Source organism: Lynx rufus, unplaced genomic scaffold (assembly GCF_022079265.1).
Source record: "Lynx rufus isolate CCGP_SWC_20201006 ecotype Redwood Valley unplaced genomic scaffold, mLynRuf1.p SCAF_4, whole genome shotgun sequence".
In the NCBI taxonomy this organism is placed as follows: domain Eukaryota; kingdom Metazoa; phylum Chordata; class Mammalia; order Carnivora; family Felidae; genus Lynx; species Lynx rufus.
In genome coordinates, this window is record NW_025814856.1 from 67655414 (window position 1) to 67666045 (window position 10632).

General features: G+C 37.7%; 1 pseudogene; it reads right to left on the bottom strand.

Moving 5' to 3' along the window:
• Positions 1–9707: 9707 nt before the first annotated feature.
• On the bottom strand, positions 9708–10396 carry LOC124523385 (shugoshin 1-like; annotated as a pseudogene).
• Between the last annotated feature and the right edge of the window lie 236 nt (positions 10397–10632).

The following is a 10632-nucleotide window of genomic DNA, read 5'->3' on the forward strand; positions in this document are numbered from 1 at the left end:
TAACACTGTATGCTAACTGTACTAGAATTAAAATTAAAAAAAAAATACACACACAAAAAACGAATAAAGCCAGTGGACTAGTCTCTCCTTGTATTAGGTAACTGAATTTACTGAGCCCTTCAAAATGGAATTCATGGGGCAACCTGGGTGATTCAGTTTGTTAAGCATCTGACTTCAGCTTAGGTCATGATCTGATGGCTGGTGAGTTTGAGCCTCGCATCAGGCTCTGTGCTGACAGCCCAGAGACTAGAGCCTGCTTCAGATTCTGTCTGCCCCTTCCCCACTCATGCTCTCTCTCTCAAAAATAAACAAACTTAAAAAAAAAATGGAATTTGTTATTTACGGGTATCTAGAATGTGTGTTAGTTGGTAAAGTGTAGTTTGGAACTGAACAGACATATATTCAAATCCTAACTCCATAATTCATTACCCCTTATAATGCAAATAAATTCTCCAAGTATATTAAATATGAGAATGACTTCTTATGTTAATGTAAATTTTAATTGAGATCACACGTTCATGTCCATGTATTTGATGCTAAGAACATAAGTTTTCATGTACTGTTAACACACAGGGTTTGACCTATATCGAGCTGTCAATAGTTATTGTAATAATTGCTTATTGCAAGAATGAACAAAGCAAGTGAAGTAGTGAAGAATTGGAAGCCAAAATAAAACCAACTAAAAAAAAATAGCGAGAAAGAAAGCCAATGCAAGTCCAGAACCAGAAGTGACCCTCAAGAGTAACAGGAAACATCTCAGAAGGTGTGACATCCTCTGAGCTTCGAGGGTGATTTTTCATACTGTACCCTGAAACATTTGGCCCATTTTTCCAAAGCTCAAATACAAATGTGTATAACTTATTATTGTAATGTTGTATGTTGCTCCTTGTCACATATCATACTTTCTGAAACCTCATTTTCCTTTTCTGATTTAAAAAGACAGTCAATATTTCAGGGAGCGCATGAAATGGATTATATTTTGTAATTAAGAGCAGGTGAACGTTTCAAGAAAAGTGCAGTAGAGGCAGATTTTGATGGATAGAACATATAAATCAGAAGGCAGAGTTTTTATGTTTATTTTTTTTTTAAATATGGTGAACAACCTTGAACCAACAGAGTTATTCACTTACCTGAGAAGACTTACTTACTTACCTGAAAGACTAAAACCATGTGTGGGAAAATTCCCTTTGCAAATTTCTCACAAAAGGATTCAAAGTTATGTAAGAAGGATATAAAAATAAATTGTAAGACTGAAGTACCTATATGATAATTGATCAATTACATAGCCCTTGCATATGTGGATTTTAGGAGACAGTCAACACCAGTGTGTAGATGTATAAATCATTAGAATCCACATGGTCATGGGAACTACAGACAGCAATAAACATCTATACAACGAAGATAATTGAGCATTAGGGATTGAAATGGGGATAATCAATTTTTCAGTGCAGAGGAAAATGACTTCAAAAGTAGACTGAAAATCAGAGAGCTTGTTGAAGAAATAAATGAATGATAAATGGGCAGTGAAAGTCAACACAGGAAAGAGTATTAAGAATAAGGGAGTGGTTAATAGTTTAAAATATGGCAGAACGAATGAATGAAATCAACATGGAAGGGTTTCCATTTGGCACATTTTTAAGCTTAGGAAGAAGCATGTCAGTGGGATGATGATGGCAGAACCCAGATTATACTGGCTTATTGAGTGAATTACTGGTGAATAATTAAAGACTTTATATAAATTTGCTTTTCGGGCAATATATTTATTTTGAAAAGGAAGGAAAGTGATTACAAAATGCTGTTGGTGTATAGCCAGGGAAGTTAATTTCTTGTTAGTATTTTTAAGCTTTTATTTTGAATTGTGTTAATGTTTATTTATCTATTTTGAGAGAGATAGAAAGAGAGAAAGAGAGAGAGAGAGAGTGTGTGTGTGTGTATGTGTGTGTGAGAGAGAGAGAGAGAGAGAGAGAGAGAGAGAAGATGAGCAGGGGTGGGACAGGGAGAGAGAGAGAGAGAGAGAGAGAGAGAGAGAGAGAGAATCTCAAGCAGACTCCATGCTGTCAGCACAGAGCCCCATTCAGGGCTTGAACTGATGAACTGTGAGATCATGACCTGAGCCAAATTCAAGAGTCGGATGCTTAACCAACTTAGACACCCAGGTGCCCTGGTAGTTTTAAGCTTTAAAGCACTTCAGAATATGTATGTACGGGCTCAGGAAAGGTAAAGAATAAGAGGAAGGTGTTAAAGATTATGAAGAACAGGAACATTCAATAGAAGAAGATAGAGGCAAGAGATAAGTTCTAAATGTTGGGGTTTTAGAAAGCTAAATACTGCAGTCTATTTCCTACCTTGATGTTACCATCCTAAGCAAAATATTAAACTCAACTTTATCTATGGCAGTAAGAACTGACCAGTGTGATCCAATGTGATCCAATAAGAAATACTTAACATTGTTATACAATATTCTTGCTTAAATGGCTTAATTGAATCCCAAGTAAATCAGGGCATTCTACAAGGCCACTGGTCTTCCGTCTTCATAACAGTTGGTGTCATGAAAAACAATGTGACTAATTTACCAGTAGGTGACTAGATAAATAAACGTGAAAGGACCATTCACAAAAAGAAGCAAGGAAACATAACAATCCTATGCCTACATAAACTTTGATCAAGTTCTGGAATAATTATTATTTAAAAGACTATGGCATATATTGTAAAGTAATTGAATGCATTTGTATATGGATTGTACACTTATTAAGTGACACAGTAGAAACGTTGCTATTTTCGGCACATAGTATTGTAGTTTGTAGGAGAATATACACACCCTTAGGAAAAGTGTGTTGAGTATTTTGGGGGTGAAATGTCATGATATAGAGACAGGCAGATGGAGATGAGGTGAGCAAATGTGGCAAAATGGTAACAACATTTGGTAAATCTTGGTGAAAAGTATAATAGTATTTACTGAACTATTTGTTTGGTTTTTCTGTAGATGTTTAAGTTTTCAAAATAAATCCATGCAGGAAAATACAAGTCTTCCCTTTTTCCTTTTCTGAGTCTTGATACTAAGGAAAAAGTTAGGTAGAAAACAGACTTCTTGATTTACAGTTTATCTTCATTATTCACATAATGTGTATTTGCAAGTTCACCTACTCGCTGAAAGTTATTGGTAACCTCAAACTCAACACTTGTGAATTTTCATGGTCATTGGCTCACATGGGAATAGTGGTGAAGGTTTTGAGTTGCCAAATAGGCACATTCCTAGCTGAGATTAAACAAGGCAGCATGCTCCCTGCTGATTTCTGCTCTCATACTGTAGAAAACCCCTGCCTTTGCATTGTCTATGTAGTGCCATATTTTTTTGTCTTTTCATTTGTTTGTTTTTTGTTAATGATTTGGCTGTTGAACCTGCCCCCGGGCATCCTGCTGAATGCCATTTCGTGACTTAAATATTATTAAATCTATCCTTGCTGCCCTTTGACTCCCAAACCTACACCATCAGCAGTTAATTTTATGTTGTTTTCTATTGTTTTCCATTATTAATACATACTGGTATTTTTTCCCCTCAATCACTTTGCAAGTTTTTAATAGAGAACATACCAGTTATGTCTAGGCTCTAATGTTCAGGCAGAAATTCAACCAAGCAAAACTTGACAAGCTCCCTCTCTCTTCTTTCCTGAGGTGTGGGTGTTTTGACAGGCTCTCTTACGCACTGACACACACAATTTTGCTTCTTTTGCTTTGTTTGTTTCTTGAAGTTCATTTTACATGAAGAGATCCCAAGTAGGTGCGCACAGCATGCATGTGTTGTGTGTGTGTACGTACGTTCATATTACCTAATTCTATGACTGGGAAGGGTCCGTGATGACGAACTGAGCCAAGTTCTTGTCTCTTTGGAGGTCCTGCCTGATACGTGAGTACAATGATACACTACAAAGTCAGAAACAAATGGAAAGGACATCAGACATTAAAAGTTCTTCCGGAAACCTATGGATGAGAAAAGCAACCCCGTAGTCAGTGAGCCAAGAGTATAAACAGAATCTTTATGGAAGAAGATATCAGAATGTCCACTAAACAATGCCAGGTGTCAACTCTCAGACGTGCAGTGTGCACAGTAGGGCTCCGTGTGTTTACAAGCGAGGCTGGCAACATTGGCAAGGTTGTCATAGGAGGTGCCAAATGTGCATGGGGAATGTGTGGGCACCAGCGGCGGTGAGAGGTGTTCATGGGTGGTTGTCATCTGGAAGCAGTGTTTAAAAGTATAAGGGTATGCCTGGGTGGTTCAGTCGGTTGAGTGTAGGACTTGATTTTGGCTCATGGTTATGATCTCAGGGTTATAGAATTGAGCCCCACATGGGGCTCCACGCTGAACATGGAGCCTGCTTAAAATTCTCTCTCTCTCTCTCTCTCTCTCTCTCTCTGCCTCTCTCCCCCAGCTTGCACTCTCTTGCTCTCTAAAAGAAAAAAAAAAAAGAAATAAGTTAATTAAAAAACTAAAAGTACAATGATTTATTGTACAGAAATGCAAATGAGGGCACAGCCGTTTAATTACAAAGAAATTTATCACAAGATTGCCTCATATAGAAATTAATAAATAAATAGCTGAGACTGTCCGTTCGAGTCAGTAAGGAAAGTAGAGGGAGACCACATGAGGGGATAGTATGCAGCTGTAATAAGGACACAGAACTACATACAAATATATGCATTATCTTAGAAACTTCAAGATATGCTGTTGAACAGCAGTAATGATAAGAAGATAACAAAACTCTCCCCTCTTCTCTCTGCCTTTCTCTCTCTCTGTTATTCCGTGTAAACACGCAGACACACACACACACACATTTATGATGTCCGTATAAAAACCAGCTCCAGAAATCAAAAAGAATTATAAGTGCAAATGCTTAAGAAGGACTTATGGTAATCAAAAAGTACAAACCTGCAGTTAAAAAATTAAGTCCTGAGGATGTCGTGTATAGCATGGTGACCATGGTTAACAATATCGACTGTATGTTTGAATGTTGCCAAGAGAGTAAATCCTAAAAGTTCTCATTATAAGAAAACAAAATTGAACCTGTGAGTGGTGATGAATGTTCACTAAACTTATTGTGGTCATCATTTTATAATATGTGTGTAGATCATATCATTATGTTGTAAAGCTAAATGCAAAGATATATGTCAATCATATCTCAATTTAAAAACTAAAAAGAAAAAAGGAATGTGAGTGCAGTTAAGCTAAATGAAAAAACACATTTGAGAAAAAAATAAACAAAATAATATAAGCCAGAGAATTTTCTGGAGGCAAATTACCATGTTAGGCAGTGAAATCTCAACCTCTTGCAGGCTGTTTCTTTTCTTTCTTCCCACCTTCTTTCCTTCCTTCCTCCCTCTCTCCCTCCCTTTCTCCCTCCCTTCCTTCCTTCCTTTCCTTCCTTCCATCCTCTCTCTCTCTTTCTTTTTTATTGCTTATTTATTTTTGAGATAGAGAGAGAGAGAGAGAGAGACAGAGAGAGAGAGAGAGAGAGAGAGAGAGAGAGAGAGAACAAGCCGGGGAGGGGCAGAGAAAGCAGGACAGAGGGTCTGAAGTGGGATCTGTGCTGAGCAGAGAGCCCAATGCAGGGATGGAACTCGTGACCTATGAGATCATTACTTAAGCCTAAGTTGGATACTTAACCGACTGAGCCACCCAGACACCCCTGTTTCTTTCTTTTTTTTTTTAGTAAGACATTATCATTTTCAGATTCATTTTACAAAGAGTACAAGATTTGCAGGCATAAGTGCACCAAAAGTCCTATATATATAATACTAACACATTTTCTTTATATTTTTTTCTCATAAAAAGAGCAGATAAAATTTACCCAGCTCATTTAAGAGCATTACTATTGGCAAGATTTTCCATATTAATAGTAGTATAATTAATGGAGAGAAATATTTCATTAAAGAAAATTGGGATTTTAAATATTTAGCTTCTTAAGATTACTCTATCAAATCACCTCACAGCGTCATCAGCAGGCATTTAGGTGAGGAGGACAGGAAAATAAGGTGTAATCCTTACCCTCAAGAACTCAAAATCTCTACTATTCTTAAGAATACATCAAAGTAATTCCCACTATAATAATAATAATAATAATAATAATAATAATAATAGCTATTAGGGTATAGTGTTATTAATAAAACAAACAGGAGGCTTACTTGGTTTAAAAGTATAATTGATTTGATTTCTCAAGCAGTTTGCTCCAATGGATTTACTGGGCATTTTGTTTGGTTATTGTCAATCATCTATTTATCTATTCACCATTTATAGAATATTCTGTATAGCCCAGGCACCACATTAAGTGTTGAAGATTTAGAACAAACAAGTAATCCTATGGCTTGTTCCTGAAGGTGGGTTGTGTTAGCGTCTTCGTAATGAGCCTGGGTGTTGCAATGGGAGTGCGTAGGACAATGTTAGCATAGTCTCTCTTCTCCCCATCTTAGAGTCAACCATGGGTCTGAAAGATGCCCAGTTGTTAAAAAGAAAAGAATGAAAAAGAGGGCCTGCCCACTGTCCACCCTTCTATGGAGAGTGAAGAGAGAAAGCTTTCCAGGTTCTGCTTTTTATACTGCAACAATGCATTATTTGATTCTTTAGATGAGTCTATATTTCTATATCATAGAACATAACAGCACCAGAAAATGCTTATAAGAAGTCTGAGGCAGGGAGTCTAAATCCAGATGAGCCCAAGGAAGAGGCAGAATATAGATGGAAAGCATCAGAAGTGGAGCTAGGACACCAGAGCTCAGAAATGGAGCTCAGAATGGAAGCTATGGGCAGGTGGTGGAAACTTCTCCATGGGATGGAGCATGATGTCTGTTTTGGGGTTTTCATTTTGTTTGTTTTGCTTTGTTTTTAATCTTATACAGAATCATATTACTCTTTAAAAATGGAGAAACTATAATGGCTTAAAAGCTTAAAAAGATATATACAAATGTAGGCTATCAATTTTCTAAACTGAAAGAATGCTCTCTCATTAGTTAATCAGAAACTTTATAATAAACAAATCCAAAAGTTCTCGGCATTGAGACATTTCATATTGGAAATTTTCGACTGAATAAGGGCAGAATCTTAAAAATCCTTGATATAATAGCTCATAATTTTTGCTGAGGGATCCCTTCGAATCATGGGCACTTAGAATTTAGAGTTCACAGGTAGTCATATACCGGTTCCCAAGCCCCAACCAAGTTCTCTGGGGCTGAGATCTCTGTTATGGACTAAAGATCTTTCACCCAGCACTCCCCACCCCCAACAACTGCGTATATTGAAGCTTCAACTTCAAGTGTGGCTGTATTTCGTGTAAGGAAGTAATCAAGGTTGAATAAGGTCAAGGCGGGGGGGGGGGGCTGATCCAATAGGATTAGTGTCCATATAGGAAGAGACCTTGAGTGCCGTGCCCCCTCTGTGACTGTGCACACCAAGGAATTGCCTTATGAAGACAGAGCTGGGAGATGGGCGTCTGCAAGCCTATAAGAGGACTCTTACCAGAAGCTGAAGCAGGAGAATCCTGATCTTGGACTCCCAGCCTCCAGAACTATGGGAAATAAATTTCTGTGTTTACGCCACCCAGTCTATGGTATTTTGTTATGGTGGCGCAGATAATCTTATGCACAGTGGTATGAGAGATACACAGACAACTTAGGGTATATGACACAAAGAAAATCAACTATTACTATTTTGCCCTAATATTACAGTCCATAGTTTCAAAAGATTCTCTATCTGCAACAATCATTCACTTTATCCCGCCCCCCCTTGCCCCTTAAGGGGAAAAAAAAAGAACTCCAAGAGCTTTATAATTAAAATATCTTCATTTTAATAATCATTATTGCTTCCCAAAACAGTTGTGTAAGACACATTTCAATTAAAATGGAGGATTTGGGGCGATGAAAGAAATTTAAACTACTACAGTGCTTAAGACATTTATTATTCAAAAGAAAAATAGCCTAAATCTGTAAAAGGTTTAAAATAAAACATCATATTTCAGGTATAGCTATGAACTAATGTTCATGATCTATAGAATTCAGTCAAGAGACTATTGTTTGGCAATAGTGTGACCCACCTGTGCTCTCTTACAGAATCTCTCTTTGGAGAAATGGGGGTTAGGTGGGATGAATTTCAATGGCATTCAACAAATAGCTCCATTGTACTTTTTTTAGAATTCTGTTTAGAGTCACTTTTCCTCTTGAAAATAGAATTCAAGAAACACAAATCTATGAAAGAGTCCCCTCTTCGCTATTTCGATGCTAGTATATCTTCCTTATAATTCACACTGCCTGTGGATCTATTCTTAGGCTAAGACACTGCTGGACTTTCTTTATTCCTTTTTAGGAGGAAAAACATTTTCTGATATTCAGTGGAGGGGATAAGAGGACACTGGAGATAACCTTTAGGCAAAAACTGAGGTAACAGTTGAATGTCCAGTGGTGTGGTGGTAGGGGTTTTTTGGTTTGGAACATTCCATCTCTTTTTGTTTGTTAGTTTGTTTTTCTTTTGTTTTCAGAAAGGCAGATCTCCCTAGTTTCCCTAAAAAGGTGTCTGGGACACTGAGATGAGACCATGTCCTGGACAACAGAACAACATCTCAATAGTTGTGAGGCACAGAGAGTGTAAATGCCACATTCCATGAAGTGAAGGAACTGAAGTATCTAAAGTGATTTGCTAAAATTCAGTCATTGCCTGCAGATACTGGAATTTTCCAAGCAAAGCAACTAGTGTATGTCTTGAATAGGATATACCTCCATAATTTCTGATGCTTTTGAGATAGAATGGTGCAGTTATTTCATTAAGAAGTTTCTAGGGATTTACTGGGATGCTGTGGAGGGACATTATGGACACATATTACCAAATATACTGATTTACCAGTTAGCATTTGAATTTCTCCTAATTAAATTTCTTTTTAATCTGTGTGCATGTGTTTCTGATTTATTTTTACTTTTTCGGCCCTGACAGCACCGAGAAGTCCGAGTCTTTGTAAAAGATATTTTTTAAGGCTTACAGGTCCCCTGCAGGATCGTGTAGGGTCCTGTGGAGAGATTCTGATAAATGCCACTGCTCAGGGATCCACTGAGCTTTTCCATGCTCTATCCATGCTTAATCTTCTTAATGGATACATTTTCATACTCATTTGGATTGAAGCTTGGTGATTGGTCACTGGGCTCCTAAGTGATTGGTTGGTGAGATTTTGAATGTACTTGCCAGTGTTTTTAGGGAAAGTAGAAATCATCAAACTCATTCACAGACACTCATTTTCAGACTCATTGTTGCTTTCTCCTAGTTTAGAAAATTTGCTCCTTTATTTTGCCTGAGAAGTGTGAGATGAACATCCACTGTCAAATGGAAATTGTTAACGTTACTTGAACTGACATCCATCCAACTTTTTTTTTTTTTTGGTGGGGGTGGGGGATAGTGTTTTGTTTGTTTTTGTTGTGTTTAATTTTCACTTTTGTTCCCTTCATGCCTTGATATAAACTTCAATTTTCCCTTTTAGTTTTCTTTATTCTTTTTCCTTCCTTTTGCATCGCTATGCTTAGTTTTAGTTTGTTCAGAGGTAGACTCTAAAATGACCTGGTTTAGTAATCCTTCCTGTGAGGATTAGCTTTGGTGATTAATTTAATCCTTGTTCCATTGATAGACATTTGTTCAACATTTTCAGGAAGTATACGTTTCCTAGCCGATTTGCAAATCTAATTTAATCCAAATCAAAAGATTCATCCGGCAAATGATGGGTGTCCAAGTCACCCAATGTAACATATTTACATAGATTGATAAGACCTTTCTTTAAACTGAGGTGGGCAGGTACAGTTCTAAGGAAGACATTATCTGTAGACCCACCTTCTCCTGGGCTAGAAGATGCAAAATAGAATCCAAGTCTGTCTTGAGGAATAGAAGATATTTGGTTTTCTATTTGGAATAATTCTCCTTGTCCCAGAAGTCCAAATTCCTGAAGAAGAACTTATAAATTCTTGGTGAGTAAATCCCTGGCTTTGCCATCACTGTTGGAATTTTCTTCAGGGGGATTCACTGTGCCCTTGGGTCTGAGCAGTTTATTCTGTTTTCTGGGAAGTCACTTTTTCTTTCAAAACCCATAGCTGACATGTGAGGTAGTAATATTATTTTCTCATCCATGAAAGGATGTCCTGTGCTTCTCCCACTTTGGATTTTTCATTTTCCAAGACTACAGCAAACACTGTGTTGTTGTCCTTGTAATTTTTCAGCAGCTTAGAAGTAAGCGTTGGTGATACTTTGGTAGAACACAGGTAGGACAGACTTACATTGGTCAATGTCTGACTAGTTTTTCTTTCTTTTCTCTTTCACTTGTTTCTTTATTGCCTCTGCACTGCTCTGAGGGGACTTTTCAAGGCACCTTTCATTGACCATCTTCTGCCTTGGCCACCACCTCAGCCACCATGGTGACCCTCCTCCTCGCAATCCAAAGCTCTGTAAGGCTGCCTCACAGTCCTGGGCTGTGGCTCCATCTCCCTGCTGGAGACTTCCATGACCACACTCGAAGTTATTCTCCGCATTCACTCATTGGTTGCTTGGGAATCGCTGGATGTCTAGACTTTGCTACAGTCTATCAGATTTCTAGTAAAGGATGAGAAATAGAGTGTTTT